This window comes from Pinus tabuliformis, chromosome 2_2, assembly GCF_031772625.1.
Source record: "Pinus tabuliformis cultivar Carrire ecotype Pingquan chromosome 2_2, CPIR1, whole genome shotgun sequence".
Lineage (NCBI taxonomy): Eukaryota > Viridiplantae > Streptophyta > Pinopsida > Pinales > Pinaceae > Pinus > Pinus tabuliformis.
Genome location: NC_142300.1, coordinates 908,310,981 through 908,330,567, shown reverse-complemented (window position 1 = coordinate 908,330,567; position 19,587 = coordinate 908,310,981).

The window sequence follows — 19,587 nt, the reverse complement described above, 5'->3', positions numbered from 1 at the left end:
CATAGGAGAGAGCTCAATATATAGATGAATTGAGAAAGGATGAGTCAGCTTGCAACTGATGTGTAGCTGCCTTTTGTCCTCTCTCTCTTCAGTTGATCTTCAGTTCTTGAGTCCACTTGGAGAACCTTGCTTCCACTTGGAGAAACAGAGCCTCTGACTCATCACAAGGCAAAATCCCTGATCCAAGTGTCATTTTTGGAAGATTCCAGAGCAATGACTCAGTGTGCCACTTGTCCCATCTCGCTCAGCGCAGGTGGCCTTTTTTCCACTTGCTTTGCAACGCAGGTACACCATGGAGGAGTTGAGTTTCAGCGCAGAAGCCTAGTGGAGCACCTGCTTTGATTTCAGGATTGCTTGTTTTTGAGGGTTTTCAGGTGGAGAACTGATCTGAGAGCTGTTGGTTTGCTGACCTTGTTCCTCTAGGGGTAGGAACATCATGTTTAGGGACTTTGGATCCCTTGGATTATTGACAATTCACGCCTGTTGCTGTAAGGCACAAAATTGTCTACAACACTACCCTAGGGACAAATTTACATAAATGTTTGGACCAGGGAGCCACTGACCTCCAAAAATGTGTAATTCATTCTAGGAGGCTAGTTTCGGGACATAACGCGCAAATCTAAAGAGGAGGGTGAAACTTCCTTCTCCAGATTGCACAATGTAGCCTTGGTGAAGGCAGAGACCTGAGCCAAGGCTGGCCTAAGTTGCCGACAGGAAACTCAAAGCAAGTAAGTTGATGAAATGCATGGCGACACTGAGTGATAGAAGAAGTGATTAACAATGCATGCAAAACATGAATGAAAGATTCATCAAATAGATCAACGTGCATGTGGGTGAGGGAATTGCCAGTTGGGCGAACATCTATGCAAAACAATTTTATGCATGCGACATCAGTGAGATAGCAACGAAAACTGAAACAAAGCTAGGAAAAGCTAGTATACATGTAAACGACATCAAGTGTTCATAGGAATCAAGAAAAAAATACACACACAAGTGAATACACAAAAAGCTACAGAAATGTAGCACAAGGCATGGGAAACGAGCTTATCCCAAAACAGTTGAGCTAAATGTGCCAACTAATCCTAGATGTGATGTGGGATGTTAGAGCTACAAGGGGTATACGAGGAATGAGCTCTACAGCATCGAGTTGATGAGTTTTGATAACATTGAGGTTGTGACCCGCATGCCACAAATCTAAGTGAAGTGACACTTGGAGGGAGGTTTCTGAATTGTTCATTGCATGTAACCTCCAACTACTAAACATAGATCCCTGAAACAAGGGATGCCTTTGCATGTTGCCTTGGGAGAGAAATCCCATGCATTCATGTCTATTTTTCTTAGTCCCAGAGGGAACTGTCAACTCACCTGCACATGCAAGAGACTGCTTGACTGCTGGAGAAAAATGCACATTCCTGACTGTAAGCTGGGCTGACAACCCAAGGATATTGCGCAATTTATGGGCCCAACATCTGAATATTTCCCAGATCTATGCAAATCCTAGGTTGAACTACCTATTGATGGGAAAAATTACGCAAATCCTACTCGAAGGGTTGGTTGGCAGGATTGCGCAATCCTAGATCCCAGCAGGCTGTCAGAGGGAATTGCGCAATTCTTGGAGGGAAGGTTGGTTTCCCTCCAGAAATGCACAAATTTCAGTAGGAAGTTGTTCAGCCTGTAGCTGGACCAAGTCCAGGTGAACAACTTATGAAGGGAAAAGACGAAATTGTGATCGACATGCTGCCTTTAAGCAAGAAAGATATTGAAGCTTGAGGACTTGACGGAGCATGACAAACCACTGTGAAGGTTGGTAGGGAGGCTACGAAAAATTTTGGAGAGTAATTGTAGCTGCTACAACAGATTGATACATATTTGACTTGGTTATTGTATTTATACATGAATTTCCGTCACGGTTTTGAATATTAATAAAGTTTCAGTGACTTTGAGAAATTCATATTTCGTATATAGGCAAAAACCAACAACCTGAAAGACAATTTTGGGTTGAATTTCTTAAAGATATGAGGCAAAAGTTCAGTCATGTTTTTCGATTTTCAAATTTTCAATGAAGTTATGACATCAAAATTAGTGTTATAGATAGTAATAAATTTCTATGGTCTAATGGAAATTTAAATTAGTTTTTTTTTTAATATTCTTTTATAATTCATTATCTCATATCCAGGCCATCAATTATGATCATCCTCGCTTCATCGCAACTGCATCCACTCTGTCACGCCCCCAATCCTTTTTTTTCCTAATTGGGCGGTGCGCGGCACCACCGAACGCCCAATCTTCCGACCGCACGTTTATGGACTACGCCTCAAACACATAAACTTAACTTATTATTACCACGTGCATTAATCTTCATTAAACATTAACATAACCTTTCATCAACATTCAATATAAATCAACGCTGCAATAATAATCCACACAACAAGTTTTATGGGAGGGGCAACTCCCCAAGAGTTCGCCCAACCAATTTATATTATAACCAATTCACAAATGATTACAACCGGTGCGCCGGACTGAAGTCTCGGCCGCACACCCAACAATATACAAAGAGGCATCGGGCAACCCACGACCGCCGTTCGTTCCAAATTACAACTCGGGCAAACGCCCGTTTACCGCTGCACGACCCGCGGCCGAGTTGGCTCACCCGAGCACTAACTCGCCGGCTGGTTCGGCACCTCCGCCAATATACAACAGTCCAACCACGACCCGCGGCCGAGTTGGCTCACCCGAGCTCTAACTCGTCGCCGGTTCTGCGCTCTACCAATATGCCTCGGCCCAACTGTTTACAACTGCACTGCCCGCGGCAGGCCTCGCCCGAACTCTGACTCGCTCCGCCGAATAGGTAACAGGCCGCCCGCCCGTTTATTACCGCACTTGACCTGCGGCCGAGTTGGCTCACCCGAGCTCTCAACTCGCCGCCCGGTTGTGCACTGCTGTGTCCGCCTTCGTGCGCCGATACTACCCGAGGTAGCTCGCCCGAGCTCTACCTCCAACCTGACCCGCGCACTTCGACGTGCCACCCTGAACCAAGTCGCTGCGACCAAGATCCGCCTCCCGTTTACTACGCTCGAACGTTTACTTGCTTACTGTTTCAACAGTCCTCACGGTTCAATTTGTTCGGCCTCACCCGATAACCCAACCTGCGTTCAACTCTAAGGATTCGCACTACAAGAGAGTGCGCATTTCTGTTTCTGTCTTTTGCGTATGGAGAGAACGCTCAAGACTTCTTGCTCTCTTCGTCACAATGAACTCGCCTTCTTATAGTCGCCCATCAAATCTCTGGGGGCTTCCATAATTTCGGTCGACGCCCTTGCTTTATCTTTACGAAACCCCGAATTCTCTTGAGGGGCGGGTCAGCCCTTGCTTTAAGGCAAGGGCGACCACGCCCTATAAACTTCGGTCCTTTGATTCTTAACTTGCGTGCCTTTCGCCCACTGTACATTGCTGCTCGCACCCTTGTGTCGACCTCCGCCCAACTCGCCCGCATTCACTTATGCCATCTCGCCAACTCGTGTCCGCTCTGTCCGGTTCAGCTCGCCACCTGCGCCTCGGGCAAGGTTCGCCCTTGGGTTGCCCGCTTGTTTGGTGCGGGTCGCCCTCGGGTCGACCCGCCGATCCTTCAACCGGCCCTTCGTTTGTTGTCGCACGTCGCGCCCTGCTTGTGCCCGTGTCCACGCTGCGTCAGTTCACCCGGCGGGCGGGCGCGCCTTCGCCCAGCTCGCCGTCCCACCTCCGTCGCGTGTCTGCCTGCCCGGCGGGCGGGCGCGCCTTCGCCCGGCTCGCCGCCAAATCGTCGTGTGCCTGTATGCCCGGCGGGCGGGCGCGCCTTCGCCCGGCTCGCCGCCCAACCGTCGTGTGCCTGTCTGCCCGGTGGGCGCGCCTTCGCCCGGCTCGCCGCCCAACCGTCATGTCTACCCGGCGCGCTTCTGCCTAGCTCGCCCTTCTGTCCGTGTGCGTTCGCCCAGTGGGTGGGCGCGCTTCTGCCCAGCTCGTCTTCCACCTGACTCCCATGTGCGTCCGTCCGGTGGGTGGGCGTGCCTTCACCCAGCTCACCACTCGACCATCGTCATGTTTGTCTACCCGTCGGGTCACCGTGCACGGTTTGCCCGCCCGGTTCGCCCGCGAGTCACTTCACCTTCGTGTCAACCGTCGTGCGCGCCCTGCCCGAGTTGCCAGGGCGTCACACTCTCCTCCACCCGAAGACGTTGTCGACCCGACAACTCATCCACTGCCAGGTTTGTTTTACTATGGTGTAGGCTCTCTCATGTAAGGTGTCCATCAACCTGCATAGAGTCTGCTTCCACCAAGTCATACTCAAGTGTTCTTCTTACGGCCTCATGCCCAGATCTATGGGAACCCCCATTTTCTGTTGCACGTCCTCATTCCTGCTCAATCTCCAAGTGAGGGCTCATTGCCTTGAACAGCCAACAATGAGCCCACCTCCTCTTGTTTTTCAAGAAGATGTTCGGGGAGAGCTTGAAGGCTCTCCTTGGCTGATCAACTCGATCCATCTATCAGGGTCTTCAACTTCCATTCTCTGGAGGTATGCTTCCCGGTCTTCCCTCTGGTTGCTCGGTCTCACATACAGCTCATCATCATCCTCGTCTTCCACTATCTCTAGCCTTCTCGAAAGTTCTGAGATACTATCTGAAAGTGTGCGGATGACTATCATTTGTTCCTCAAACTTTGCTTCCAATGTAGTCAACCTCTTATCCACCTTTGTCTGGTCCTCCATCTGCATGCCTCCCAATTTACGATTAGTCTTGTCTACCCCAATGGTTGGAACACCAATGGGAACATCCTCCCTTCCATCGTAAATGAAAAGCTTCCTCAAATGAGGCACAACCATGGCTTCAAACTGTTTCATAAATTCCATCCCTAATACCGCTTCATAGTCATCGATCCTCACTACGGTGAAGTCTACCTTCCCGGTCCATTCACCAAGCGTGGCATCTACCTTTTCGGCCGTACCAAGGATTGCTGTCGGGGGAGAGTTTACTGTCTTCATTTGTGCCTTTGTAGGTACAAACTTCAGCCCAAGTCTCCTTGCCGTGTCTTCACTCATGAAATTGTGTGAAGCTCCACTATCGACCATAGTGAGAACATCGGTCCCACCTATCTTCATCTGAACATATTCCAATTGGTTTCTTTCAGGATCCCTCCTAGAGGCTACTTCCGTGGTAGCTGCTGCTCCAAGGATCTGCATCATCCCTACTGAAGCATGTTCATCCTCCTCAACAGGCTGTGTAACCGCGGCTATCTTTGTTTAGATGGGCAATTCTTTACCGTGTGTGGCCCTTCACATAGCCAACACTTCAAGGGCTTTTTGAACTTTGTGCCATCCTCCAACCTTGGAGATTCTTCTTTCTTCTTTTCCCTTGGTTTTTCAAACTTCTTTTTCTCATTAGAAGTTTCATCAAAATGGTCCACCAGTTTGTCAACTGCTGCAAAGGCTTCTTCAAGCGTCCTGATCTTTTGCCTTTTTACTTCGTTGTGGGCCCAAGGCTTCAATCCGATAATAAAGTTGAACACCTTGTCCTTCTCGGCCATATCGGGAAGTTCTAGAGCTGCGCTTGAGAACTCCCGTTGATATGTCTGCAAGCTCCCGGTTTGTTTGATAAATTTGATCTTTGTCCTTGCCTCCCATGTTTCATCTTGCGGACTGAAGTGGGTCTGCAAGGCCTTCTTCATATCGTTCCAAGAAGTGACCTCTTCAGCACTGCCATTGATGATTTGGTCCACCCTTCTACGCCACCACATCTTGGCATCGTTTGTTAGAAACTGAGCGGCCACCTTGACTTGGGTCTCACCATCGGGTAGACTCAACCGTTCTAGGTACTGCTCCATGTCCCATAAAAAGTTCCCGAGTGTCTTCGCACTCCTTGTACCGTCATAGGATTCCGGTTCCTTGACCTTTACATGAGGCACTCCTCCACCCGAGTTATGCTTCATGGCCCTTTTCATAATTGCAATTTCATCATTAGCTTGTTCGAGGTTCTTACATACCTTGTCAAGAGCTCCCTTCAAGTTAGTGATTTCTGCGAGACCCTGGTCTCTTGATTCTTCGACTTCCTTAACTCTTCCTTCCAGCTGAGTGCACATAAACTCCGTGAACTCATACTGCCTTTTGAGTTCTTCATTCTGTGTGCGGAGTTCCACCAATTCCTCCCTGAGTTTCAGAATGGCTTCTCGCTCTTTAACAAGCGAGCTCACATCTTGGCTCCAGGCAGATTCCAATGACTCCATCCTTTCGAATACTTTATCCATGAATTCATGATGAGGATCCTTAGCAGGTTCCTTCATTGTGTGACTAGACCCGGCTTGAGAATCAGAAGCCATCTTCTTTCGTGACCTTGTCCCGACCATCCACCGTTCTCCAAGTCACCTGTATGCAGATTCACCTTCAATTTTTCTTTCAACCAAGACAACCCTGTCTAAGTTAAAATCTTGAACCAGCTCGCTGACCGAGCTCTGATACCACCTGTCACGCCCCCAATCTTTTTTTTTTCTAATTGGGCGGTGCGCGGCACCACCGAACGCCCAATCTTCCGACCGCACGTTTATGGACTACGCCTCAAACACATAAACTTAACTTATTATTACCACGTGCATTAATCTTCATTAAACATTAACATAACCTTTCATCAACATTCAATATAAATCAACACTGCAATAATAATCCACACAACAAGTTTTATGGGAGGGGCAACTCCCCAAGAGTTCGCCCAACCAATTTATATTATAACCAATTCACAAATGATTACAACCGGTGCGCCGGACTGAAGTCTCGACCGCACACCCAACAATATACAAAGAGGCGTCGGGCAACCCACGACCGCCGTTCGTTCCAAATTACAACCAGGGCAAACGCCCGTTTACTGCTGCACGACCCGCAGCCGAGTTGGCTCACCCGAGCACTAACTCGCCGACTGGTTCGGCACCTCCGCCAATATAAAACAGTCCAACCGCAACCCGCAGCCGAGTTGGCTCACACGAGCTCTAACTCGTCGCCGGTTCTGCGCTCTACCAATATGCCGCGGCCCAACTGTTTACAATTGCACTGCCCGCGGCAGGCCTCGCCCAAACTCTGACTCGCTCCGCCGAATAGATAACAGGCTGCCCGCCTGTTTATTACCGCACTTGACCTGCGGCCGAGTTGGCTCACCCGAGCTCTCAACTCGCCCCCCGGTTGTGCTTTGCTGTGTCCGCCTTCGTGCGCCGATTCTACCCGAGGTAGCTTGCCCGAGCTCTACCTCCAACCTGACCTGTGCACTTCGACGTGCCACCCTGAACCAAGTCACTGTGACCAAGATCCGCCTCCCGTTTACTACGTTCGAACGTTTACTTGCTTACTGTTTCAACAGTCCTCACGGTTCAATCTGTTCGGCCTCACCCGACAACCCAACCTGCGTTCAACTTAAGGATTCGCACTACAAGAGAGTGCGCATTTCTGTTTCTGTCTTTTGCGTATTGAGAGAACGCTCAAGACTTCTTGCTCTCTTCGTCACAATGAACTCGCCTTCTTATAGTCGCCCATCAATTCTCTAGGGGCTTCCATAATTTCGGCCGACGCCCTTGCTTTATCTTTACGAAACCCCGAATTCTCTTGAGGGGCGGGTCGGCCCTTGCTTTAAGGCAAGGGCGACCACGCCCTATAAACTTCGGTCCTTTGATTCTTAACTTGCGTGCCTTTCGCCCACTGTACATTGCTGCCCGCGCCCTTGTGTCGACCTCCGCCCAGCTCGCCCGCGTTCACTTATGCCGTCTCGCCAACTCGTGTTCACTCTGTCCGGTTCAGCTCGCCACCTGCTCCTCGGGCAAGGTTCGCCCTTGGGTCGCCCGCCTGTTTGGTGCGGGTCGCCCTCGGGTCAACCCGCCGATCCTTCAATCGGCCCTTCGTTTGTTGTCGCACGTCGCGCCCTGCTCGTGCCCGTGTCGACGCTGCGTCAGTTCACCCGGCGGGCGGGCGCGCCTTCGCCCGGCTCGCCGCCCAACCGTCGTGTGCCTGTCTGCCCGGTGGGCGCGCTGTTATGCCCCCAATATTTTTTTTGCTAATTGGGCGGGTGCGGCACCACCGTGCACGACCAATTTTCACTTAATCATGCATATGGGCTACGCCTTTAACCGAAACAACCATATGTTTAACTTCTTCTTTAAACCGATAACATAACATCAACCAATTATATCATAACCATATAAATCTTGATCTTAAACCAATATACATTAACATGAATCTTTTAAGCTTTGTTCTTCTCATAACAATCATAACCGCTTCATGTAAACCAGAACAACAATAACAAATGACAAACAGATTATGAGGGACAACTCCAACCGAGTCTGTCCACTGTAATTTTTATTATAATGAAGATACAATACAAACAAGTGTGCCGGCAAACCCTCGGCCACACTTAGAGTAATATAAGACAGACCTCTGCCCTTACATATATGTGCTGCGCACAATCATACAACTGCCCACAAGATACCTCCCGGTAAACTGCGCAAACTCCTGCGCTATACCGTATACCTTATTCATGAAACAGTTCTTCAATAAACGTTGTTTACCAGAGCGCACCAGCGCATACATAAACCAGCGTATTATATACACGTATCAGTTCTGCAACAATCCACCGTGACAATAAACAGTCCCAACCGTGACCTTATAACAGCCCTCAACCGAGGCTATAAAACAGTCCTCAACAATCTCCAACCGTGACAATAAACTGTCCACAACCGAGACCCCAGCTCGCCGTCCAACCGCCGTGTGCGTCTGCCCGGCAAGCGGGCGTGCTCCTGTCCAGCTCGCCGTTCAACTGTCGTGTGTGTCTGCCCGGTGGGTGGGCGCGCTTCTGCCCAGCTCGCCGTTCCACCCGACTGCCGTGTGTGTTTGCCCGGTCCGCGCTCGTCTACCCGAGCTCGTCCCGTGTCGCCTGCCCGTCGTGTGCGGGTCACCCAAGTGTTGGAGGTCTGCCCGCCCATGTCAAAACGCGCTCGCCGTCGTGCACGAGGGCGCCCGCCCATCGTGCACGCCTGCCCGAGACCCGAGGGCGTCACACGCGCCTTCGCCCGGCTCGCCGCCCAACCGTCATGTCTACCCGGCGCGCTTCTGCCCATCTCGCCCTTCTGTCCGTGTGCGTTCGCCCAGTGGGTGGGCACGCTTCTGCCTAGCTCGTCTTCCACCCGACTCCCATGTGCGTCCGTCCGGTGGGTGGGCGCGCCTTCACCCAGCTCACCACTCGACCATCGTCATGTTTGTCTACCCGCCGGGTCACCGTGCACGGTTTGCCCGCCCGGTTCGCCCGCGAGTCACTTCACCTTCGTGTCAACCGTCGTGCGCGCCCTGCCCGAGTTGCCAGGGCGTCACACACTCTTTTCGGGTTTTCCTAATTCCATTTCACCACGAATTCCTTATATGTCTTTTTGTGTTCCATTTTCCTACTTCAATGAATAAACCCACTCTCTCGGGCTTTCCTAATTCTATTTAGCCACAAATTATTTATTATGTCTTTTTGCGATCCATTTTCCTAATTCAATGAATAAACCATGACTTCAATGTATAAATGCCCAACAAGTTCAAAATATACTGAATTATATTTAGATAGCCTACCATCTTTATTTATCTCATTATTTTTCTATTTCGCCACGTTGTTCTAATGGTACCCTTAGTAGAAGTGACTTTTATGAAGGTGAGAAATAATGTTCGTTAATCTGGCGGATCTTATTAGTATGTAAATTACGCTGATCTTATCTTGGTTTCACATTGTTTGGGTTTGTCGATGTGGCAAGCAGGCCCTCTCCGTCTCAGTTGATGCCCATTCGCATAAACGAATAAACCCATCCGGCTACTGAAGTCAGAAAACTAGTGGATTGAAATACAGAGCACGGTCTGCCTTGTGTCCCTTCAGTGTACTGCATAGCCTGTATCCATTCAACCACGGTTCGAGATTTTCGCGAACTCCCTTCTGACTCAATTAAAGCGCCCAGTAACCTCTCATTTGAAATTTGAAATTTGAACACCCCGTGCACCACATGAATACTTGGTAGGTTGGCTATTAAACCACGTAGTACCTCTCATTTAAAATTTGAAGACCCCACGCACCACATGAATTACTGGCTAGTTGGCCTTCTAGCACTATGTTTTTGAGCTAGCCCGTAACCATAGTATGAATATATTTTGGGTTTTATTGCAGAATATTGGGCAAGTTCTTTCATTATTGCCAACAATTTCAAATACAAAATGTGGCCTAAATAATCCGAATAAGGGTTGCCATTTCGTCCAGCAGGCTTCCAGTGAAAATGAAAGTGCTTCTTCACACCAAAAAATGTATATGGTGGAAACATATTTGAGAAGTTGGTGTTTCAATTGTTGAGGAGAGAGCTTTGGCTATGTAGCAGGAATCCTCCCGACTGTTCATATGTTTGATATAACTATTATGTCCACCCTGTGGACCTGCAAAGATGCATGCAAGGAAAGTACTCAATACAAACTCTCCGAGGAGATTTTCATATACAACCAGAAGTGAGTCCTCTCATGGCGCGTCTGCTAATGGATCTCAGAGTTGTAACAAAACACACTGGACAATGCAACCGTGGCTCATTTCTATCGTGATACTATGAATACGATGAGGCATTTCCATGGAGGATGTCAGGTTGGGGCTATGGTTAACCAAAACTATAGGTAATTGATAGTCTAAGGATCATGGATAGCTCAACACTTAAAGAAGGCCTCGAACCAACACATGCCACCACCATGATGCTTGCATTTATAATTTTCTTAATATTTTTTTATATATAACAATGTTAACCATAACGTTTTATTTTTATTGTTACAAATTGTGATATGTATGTAGATATATGGGAATGAAGGTTCTAAGGTTCTTCAAGAAATATTCTAAATAGAGGGACATTCGAATTCCTTCATGTAATTGCCTTAGTTAAGACTTTGGAAAATTTTGTGAGGTGTAGTCATCGGCGAGTTACTTGGGTAGTAGGTCGATATAATGTTAGAAAAGTTAGACTATAAATAGCGTTATTGTGTATTGTAGCGTTAACTATAAATAACGTTACTGTGTATTGTAGCATTAACTATAAATAACTTTATTACATGTCTTTTATTTCTTTTTAGTCTTGTAGTTATAGAAATTTTATTGTGTTTATTGTTTTTCAAAGTTTTTATAAATTAATATTGACGTTATTGAAATTTTATCAAAATTTTCATAATGTTCATATTTTTCAGAGAAATCACATAGAGAACAAAGGGTCGACGCCATCATTAGGACCAAGATGAGGAGCAAGATAAACTAACCAAAATATATAAAAATCTCAAGATCAACTGACCAAAATATATAAAAATCTCAGAGATAAATAGTAAATTCCCAATGATTAAATATTTCATTTCATTTTTTTTTTTTTATTTATGAACGTTAAAGGGCCAAAGTAAAATTTCTTAATTTTAAATTTTAACTTAATTTAATTTTGTCAACAAAAAAGAAGAGGAAAAGGGAATTATATATATATATATATATATATATATATATATATTATTTGAATTTAAATTGGAATTTTTTTTTTTTTTTTTAAGATTCTAATATTTTGTTATTAAGTAATTTTATATTATAATTTATTTATTATGTTAAAAAAAAAAAATTCAAGATAGAAGAAGGAAACTAATGAGGGAAAGAACAAAAAGAAGGGATCCATGCGCTACTTAACTTCTGTCCATCATCTCTATTAAGAGATTTACTCCTCTTTTCAATTTCAATGGCTTCTTTTAATCTTGGGTGATGGAATTATCAACTCTTGCGAGGACCTTAAAATCCTCTAAGTAAATATGGTGTTTCATTAGTTCAACATGTTCAGAGCATAGGAGCGGGTCCTATAGTGCCTAAGGTCCGTTGCATGGTCCTGAATCCTTTGTGAAATGGTATGGTGTTTCATTAGTTCAACATGTTCAGAGCATAGGAGCGGGTCCTATAGTGCCTAAGGTCCGTTGCGTGCTCCTGAATCCTTCGTGAAATGGAATGACCAGCCTCACCGATGTAGGGGGTTCCACAAGAACACAAAATTAAATAAACATCTTTCATGCATTTGGGATCAATAATGTCTAACAGATCTTAAAGAGCTAAGAATGGTTTTAAAAGGTCTAAAGGTGGAGCCAATGTTTTGCTTCTTAAATATTCTAGCAATCTTTTCAATTGTCCCTTGGATAAAGGGAAGCTGGACATTAGAAGTTGGACATTAGAGACCACCCTAATAGTAAATAAATTATAATATAAAATTTCTTAATAACAAAATATTAGAATCTTACAAAAAAAAAAATCAAATTCAAATTCAAATTATACAATTATCTCTCTCTCTCTCTATATATATATATTTATTTTATTCTCTTTTCCTTTATTTTTTTACAAAAAAAAATTAAATTAAAATTCAAAATTAACAAATTTGACTTTGGTCCTTAACATTCATAAAAAAGAAGCCCAGGGGGCTTTGAATTGACGGTGAATGGGTGCGTTGTTAAGGCACTCCTTGCGATAGGTCACTGGTTCAATTCCTCGTGGGTACTTAGTTTAGTCTTAGCCTAGAAAAAAAAAACATTCATAAAAAAGAAAAATAAAATAAACTAAAATAAAATGAAATATTTAACCATTGGGACATATATATATATATATATATATATATATATATATATATATATATATATATATATATATATATATATATATATATATATATATGTCCCAATGGTTAAATATTTCATTTTATTTTAGTTTATTTTATTTTTTTATTTTTATGAATGTTAAAGGACCAAAGTCAAATTTGTTAATTTTGAATTTCAATTTAATTTAATTTTGTAAGAAAATAAAGAAAAAGAGAATAAAATAAATAAATATATATATATATATATATATATATATATATATATATTACAAAATTAAATTAAATTGAAATTCAAAATTAACAAATTTGACTTTGGTCCTTTAACATTCATAAAAATAAAAATATAAAATAAACTAAAATAAAATGAAATATTTAACCATTGGGACATTACCGTTGCATCTCCGAGACTTTTATATATTTTAGTCAGTTGATCTTGCTCCTCATCTTGGTTCTCATGATGAACCTAGATCTATGTCCGAAATGTGTCAACCCTTTGTTGGGACATATATATATATATATATATATATATTTATTTATTTATTTTATTCTCTTTTCCTTTATTTTCTTACAGAATTAAATTAAATTGAAATTCAAAATTAATAAATTTGACTTTGGTCCTTTAACATTCATAAAAATAAAATAAACTAAAATAAAATGAAATATTTAACCATTGGGACATTACCGTTTCATCTCCGAGATTTTTATATATTTTTGTCAGTTGATCTTGCTCCTCATCTTGGTTCTCATGATGAACCTAGATCTATGTCCAAAATGTGTCAACCCTTTGTTCTCTATGTGTCAGTCCAAGTATGCCTGTGATATTCTATGCCACTTTCACATGGAAGACTGTAAGCCAGCCCCTTCTCCCTTTCAGTCTGGAGTCAAACTTTCAGTCACTTGTACTTCTCCTGAAGTTGATGCTACCTTATACCGTCAACTTGTAGGAAAACTTTTGTATCTAACCCATACTCGTCCTGACCTTTCCTTTGCTTTTGGCCTTGTTGCTCGGTTTATGCAAAACCCACGTGAAAGTCATTGGAAAGTAGCTAAAAGAATACTTTCTTATGTTCGAGGTTATGTGTTCACTCTTGGTTCAGGACCTATTACATGGGCTTGCAAGAAACAAGGTGCCATTTCTCTTTCTTCAGCAAAAGCAAAATATCATGGTGCCGTAGAAGCTAGTAAGGAAGCCTTGTGGCTTTGTCAGATCCTGTCAGAGTTTGGCTTTCAGCAGCAACATCCGACTACACTTTGGTGTGATAATCAAAGTGCCATTCAGCTATGAAAAGATCCATTCCAACATCAGCGCAGAAAACACATTGAACTGCACATGCACTTCATCAGAAAGCTCATTCATGACCATGTTCTTGAAGTGCAATATTGTTCAACAGATGATCAAGTTGCAGACATCTTTACAAAGGCTCTCATAGAGGCGAAGTTCACTAAACTTCGATTTATGGTTGGAGTTCAGGAAGTTGTCACTAAGGGGGGATAGGCTCTAGTGCCTCCTTCCTTCTCCTATTGTGTCATATTTGTAAATCCTTCAATCCTATCCTAAGTTGTTCTTAAGGGGGGATGTTAGGATATTCTGACACATAGGAAATCGTTAAGTACAACTTGGTCTAGTATAGAGTTAGGTAAAGTGTGTTTCTTTACCTTGTACATTTTGTAACTTACAATCCGACGGTCACGATATGTAGTGATCTGATGGTTCATTCTCTCCTCGGTATTACCGACACTTGATCCGTCGCTTAGCACCCGATTCGTCCATGATTTCTATTTAAAGCGCATGGAGGGTCATTTGTAGGGTAATCCGTCTATGAGAGAAGCTTATGTAAATTTTCATTCTTTTATTAATAAGTTGCGTGAAGTGGTCGCGTTGGCTCAGGCCGTCGACTGTTTCCCTCTTTGAGGGTTTTAACCACGTCAAAAATACTGGTGTATTGATCTGCAATCTAGTTGTGAGCGGTGTCCTTTGGTGTTCTGTCTGAGGAACTTACCCTGTAAATTCCTACAAATTTCTCAGGAAAATATGATCATTATATCATGAATCACAAAAGCATAAAATCTATAAAAAAAAATTCATAAATTAACATTGAAATCTTATCAAAAACTTATTTGTTTTCATTTTCTAAATATTTAAAAATGTTTTTGAAATTACATCAATATTATAAAATATAATGTTATATTATTTTATAAAATCTATTATTTTCATATTTTCCATATAAAATATCATAATATATTGTTTTATAAAATCTATTATTTTCATTTTCTCTATTAAAATAGAGTATATAATATTTTTTAATAATTTGTTATTAAAAATATTTTTCATTTTCCAATTTTAGAAAGTTAATACTTATATATATATATATATATATATATATATATATATATATATATATATATATATATAGATAGATTATGATGTTTAGAACGAAATGTAAATTTTTAAGCAAAATTAATAGAAAAGGGAAATCAAATTTTTCAATTAATTATTGACAATGAGGTTAAATGCTATTTTAAAAGTACATGATTCTAATATGTTATTGTAACATAAAATTATATTTTCACAATAAGATGGACTTAGTGCTTGGGGGTTATGCATGGGATAAAGTTGAATGTCATTTAAAGACACATGGTTCCATTACTTTAAATTAAGATAAAATTCTTTGTTGTTTGTGAAGGTTTATTTAATTTTTCATTAAAAAATTGGCTTTCTAACACACACACACACACATATATATATAGATATACATATATATTTAATTAATTAAAATTTTGGATTTTCAAAATGTGAATAAATAACTTAAGAAAAAATAAATATCTACTTATAATAAATTAATAGATTATATAAGCTAAAAAAATATCACCTATTATAAAAATAAATAGGTAAATGAAAAGCACATGTGAAAATAAAATTATAAATAAATGTTTTTATAAATAAGTAAAAAAACTTATTTAAAAATAAAATTATAAATAAATATTTTTATAAAATAGTAAATAATATATTTTTATATATAAATTAAAAAATATCTGTAATATATTTACAAATAAAATTTTACACGGTTGTTACTTTGCTTCACCATTGTAAAGTGGTGAAGAGGGGTGTGTTAAGATATGCCGACAAGTGTGAAATTTAATTCTTTAATTTAAAAAATAGAATATTTTTTAGTCAAATTATTATTGTTTTGTTTCAAATAAATTTTTAGATAAATAAATATATTTAGTATTTTTTAAAAATAATTTATATAAGTTCATTTAATATAGAATAGATGGTGATTGGGTGTACTGTTAACACACTTCCTAATGTGAAGGTCATTCGCTCAAAATTTATTGGCCAAAAATCTAGGCATGTTAAGCGTTGGTGTGGCCTAGACAGATCCCTTGGTGGCTTTTATTGTTTATTACACTTAGAGAGACTCTGGACAACCTAATATGGGGTAGATCTCACCTAAAAAAGTTAATGTTTAAAATTTAAAATATAATATTTTTAATATAATGTTGGCCTATCAATCTATCAATCTAAAGAGATTAGTAAACCTCCTTCAAATATAAATAAAACATGTAATATTTAAAATTTAACAGTTAACATTTTTAGTCTAATGTCCACCCTATCAATTTATCAATCTAAAGAGGTTAGTAAACATCTTTAAAATATAAAGAAGTATGGTAAATAAATAAATAAATAAATAAATAAATAAATAAATAAAACAGAGGTATGGTAAATAAATAGAACTTTTTTATATTTACTAGAGAGGTATGGTAAAAAAATAAAACCCCTTTTATATTTACTCCATAGACCACTTTATATTTAAGAAAACTCAGAAAACAGGTTTTATTTAGGTGAAGCATATGGGACAAATAATTATTAATATCATGAGCTCAATACCATATTTATAAAATAGGTATGGTAAATAAATAAAACGTCCTTTTATATTTATTCCATAAATCTCTTTATACTTACTAGGTTTTATTTATTATTTATTTATTAATACCATGGGCCAAATTATTATTAATACCATTGAAAAAAACATTATTAACCCTAATATTAATATTAAAAGATTAATATTATTATTATTAAATCTAATATTAATATAAATATATTATAATATAAATATTATTAAATTTAATAACTTTCGATGAATACGATATTAAATTTGTTATATTATAATAGATATTAATATATCATGATATATACTAACTCTATATATATGGGAAGGAAGGACAAAGACATAGAGTGATAGAGGGAGTGGGAAGGGAGAGATGAAGGTAATATGAAGGAGAGGGGAGAGGAGGAATGAAGAGAGAGAAAGGGAGAGGAGTGAGAGAGGTAGAGAAGGGTAAGAGAGGGAGAGGGAGACACAAAGATGGAGGGGGAGGGAGAGAAGGAGAGAGGAAGGGAGATAGTGAGAGGATTGGATGAGAGAGAGAGAGAGAGAGAGAGAGAGAGAGAGAGAGAGAGAGAGAGAGAGGAGAGAAGTGAGAGGGAGTAGGAGAGAAAGAGAGAGAAAGGAGATAGGGAGTGAAAGAGATATGGAGTTTGTGGGGGAGAGAGGGATGGAAGAAGAAATAAATAGAGAGTGAGAAGTGGAGAGAGAGAGGCAGTGATAGTGTGTATTTTTAGGGTTGAGATAAAGAGACAAAGAAGGAGAGATAGAAAGAAGGGGGGAAAGAAGGAGAGAGAAGGATAGGGGGAGGGATATAGTAACATACTTGAGGAGAGAGAGAGAGAGAGAGAGAGAGAGAGAGAGAAAGAGAGAGAGAAAGAGAGAGAGATGTGGAAAGAGAGGGAGGTAGGAGAGAAGAAAGAGATGAGGAGAGTGATTGGGGAAGAGATAGGATTGGAGAGCACAGAGGGAGAGAGATAAAGTGTGTGTGTGTTACGGGGGAAAAGAGATGAAGTTATGAGAGAAAGGGAGACATAAAAAGTATGTGAAAGTGAACTTGAGAGAGATGAGGAGAGAGGGAGGGAGAGAGGAGGAGAGGGGGAGGGATAGGGAGATGGAGTTGGAGGGGGAGAGAGGGAGGGAAGAAGAAGTACATAGAGAGTGAGAAGTGGAGAGAGAGAGGGAGTTACAAGGAAGAGATGGAGAGAGAGTGTGTATGTTTGGGGCTGAGATAAAGAGACAAAGAAGGAGATATGGAGAGAACGCAAGAAAATAGAGGGAGGGATATAGTAACAAAGTTGAGGAGAGAGAGACAGAGAGAGAGAGAGAGGATGTGTGAGAGTGGAGAGAGGGAGGGAAAGACAAATGGAGTTGGAGGGGGAGAGATAGGGAGGCAAGAAGAAAGAAATAGAGAGAGAAAGGTGGAGAGAGAAAGAGGGAGTGATAAGGAAGATGGAGAGAGAGGAAGAGAGGAAAACAGGAGGGAAGAGAGATATAATCAGGAGAGAGAGAGAGAGAGAGAGAGAGGATGTGTGAGAGTGGAGAGAGGAAGGGAAAGACAGGTGGAGTTGAAGGGGGAGAGAGAGGGAAGCAAGAAGAAGGAAATAGAGAGAGAAAGGTGGAGAGAGAGAGAGAGGGAGTGATAAGGAAGATGGAGAGAGAGGAAGAGTGGACAATAGGAGGGAATAGAGATAGAAGCAGGGGAGAGGGAGAGAAGGGGAAGAGAGAGAGAGAGAGAGAGAGAGAGAGAGAGAGAGAGAGAAAGGGAGTGTATGTTTTGGGGGTGATATAAAGAGACAAAGGGAGATAGAGATATAGATGGAAAGTGAAGAGAGGGAAGAAGAGAGAGATGGAGAGAGGGAGAGAGGCACAAGGAGATTGATAGATATGGAATGAGAGAGGGTGTGTGTTTCAGGGGTGAGATAGATAGACATAGAATGAGAGATGGAGGGATATCTATCTATCTATCTATCTATCTATCTATCTATCTATCTATCTATCTATCTATCTATATATATATATATATATATATATATATATATATATACATACATACATACATACATACATACATACATACATACATATATGTGGAGGGGAGAAAGGGAAGAATATTTCTTGCACTAGATGCATTGATTTTAGTGTAGATGTTTATTTCTAATTATATTTGATTTCTTGCACTAAAGGCACTGATTTCCGTGTAGATGGTGATTTCTAATCCTATTTGATTGCTTGCACTAGATGCATTGATTTCAATGTAGATGTTGATTTCTAATAATATTTGATTGCTTGCACTAGATCCATTGTTTTCAATGTAGATGATTTCTAAGCCTATTTGATTGCTTCCACTAAATTCATTGATTTCAGTGTAGATGTTGATTTATTATTTGATGTAATTGGATGTATGATGGTAAATTAATTTTAAAGTGATGGGATTAATATCGTGCATTGATTTCAGTATAAGCACAAAAACTTATTGCCAATGTACATTGACTTTTGTGTTATAGTATTTCAACCATTAATATTAGAGAGAAAGAAAGATAAGGTATGATGTTTACTAGAATAACTTGAGCTAAATATTTAAATGGTTTACGATTTAACCTGTCCTTTTCATATAATCAATATGAAAATATGACAAAAGTAACAAGGGTGACAATAAGAATAGTGGAAGAAAATATTTCGAGATTAGTCACAATGAAGGCTATTTGTAATTGACTATATTCTTATTATTCACATTTTCTATCATTAAGCACTCTTTCATTGTCACTTTACATTCAAATTTTTTACTCCATCATTAAAGTTATTATCAATAGTTATCATCTCAACAAACTGAGGAACTAAGAAAATTTAAAATTAAAATGACTAGATTATTCTCAAACATATTTAGTAGATGTAAAATGATTATATTATTGAGATGAATTTACATATTATTTATAAAAGTAATCATATGTTCATTTGATTTTCTTTAGCTGCACATGATTGAAACGAGGGTAGATCCATCTTTACTTCGGATCTATCAAGCGTCGATCCCTTCCATCTT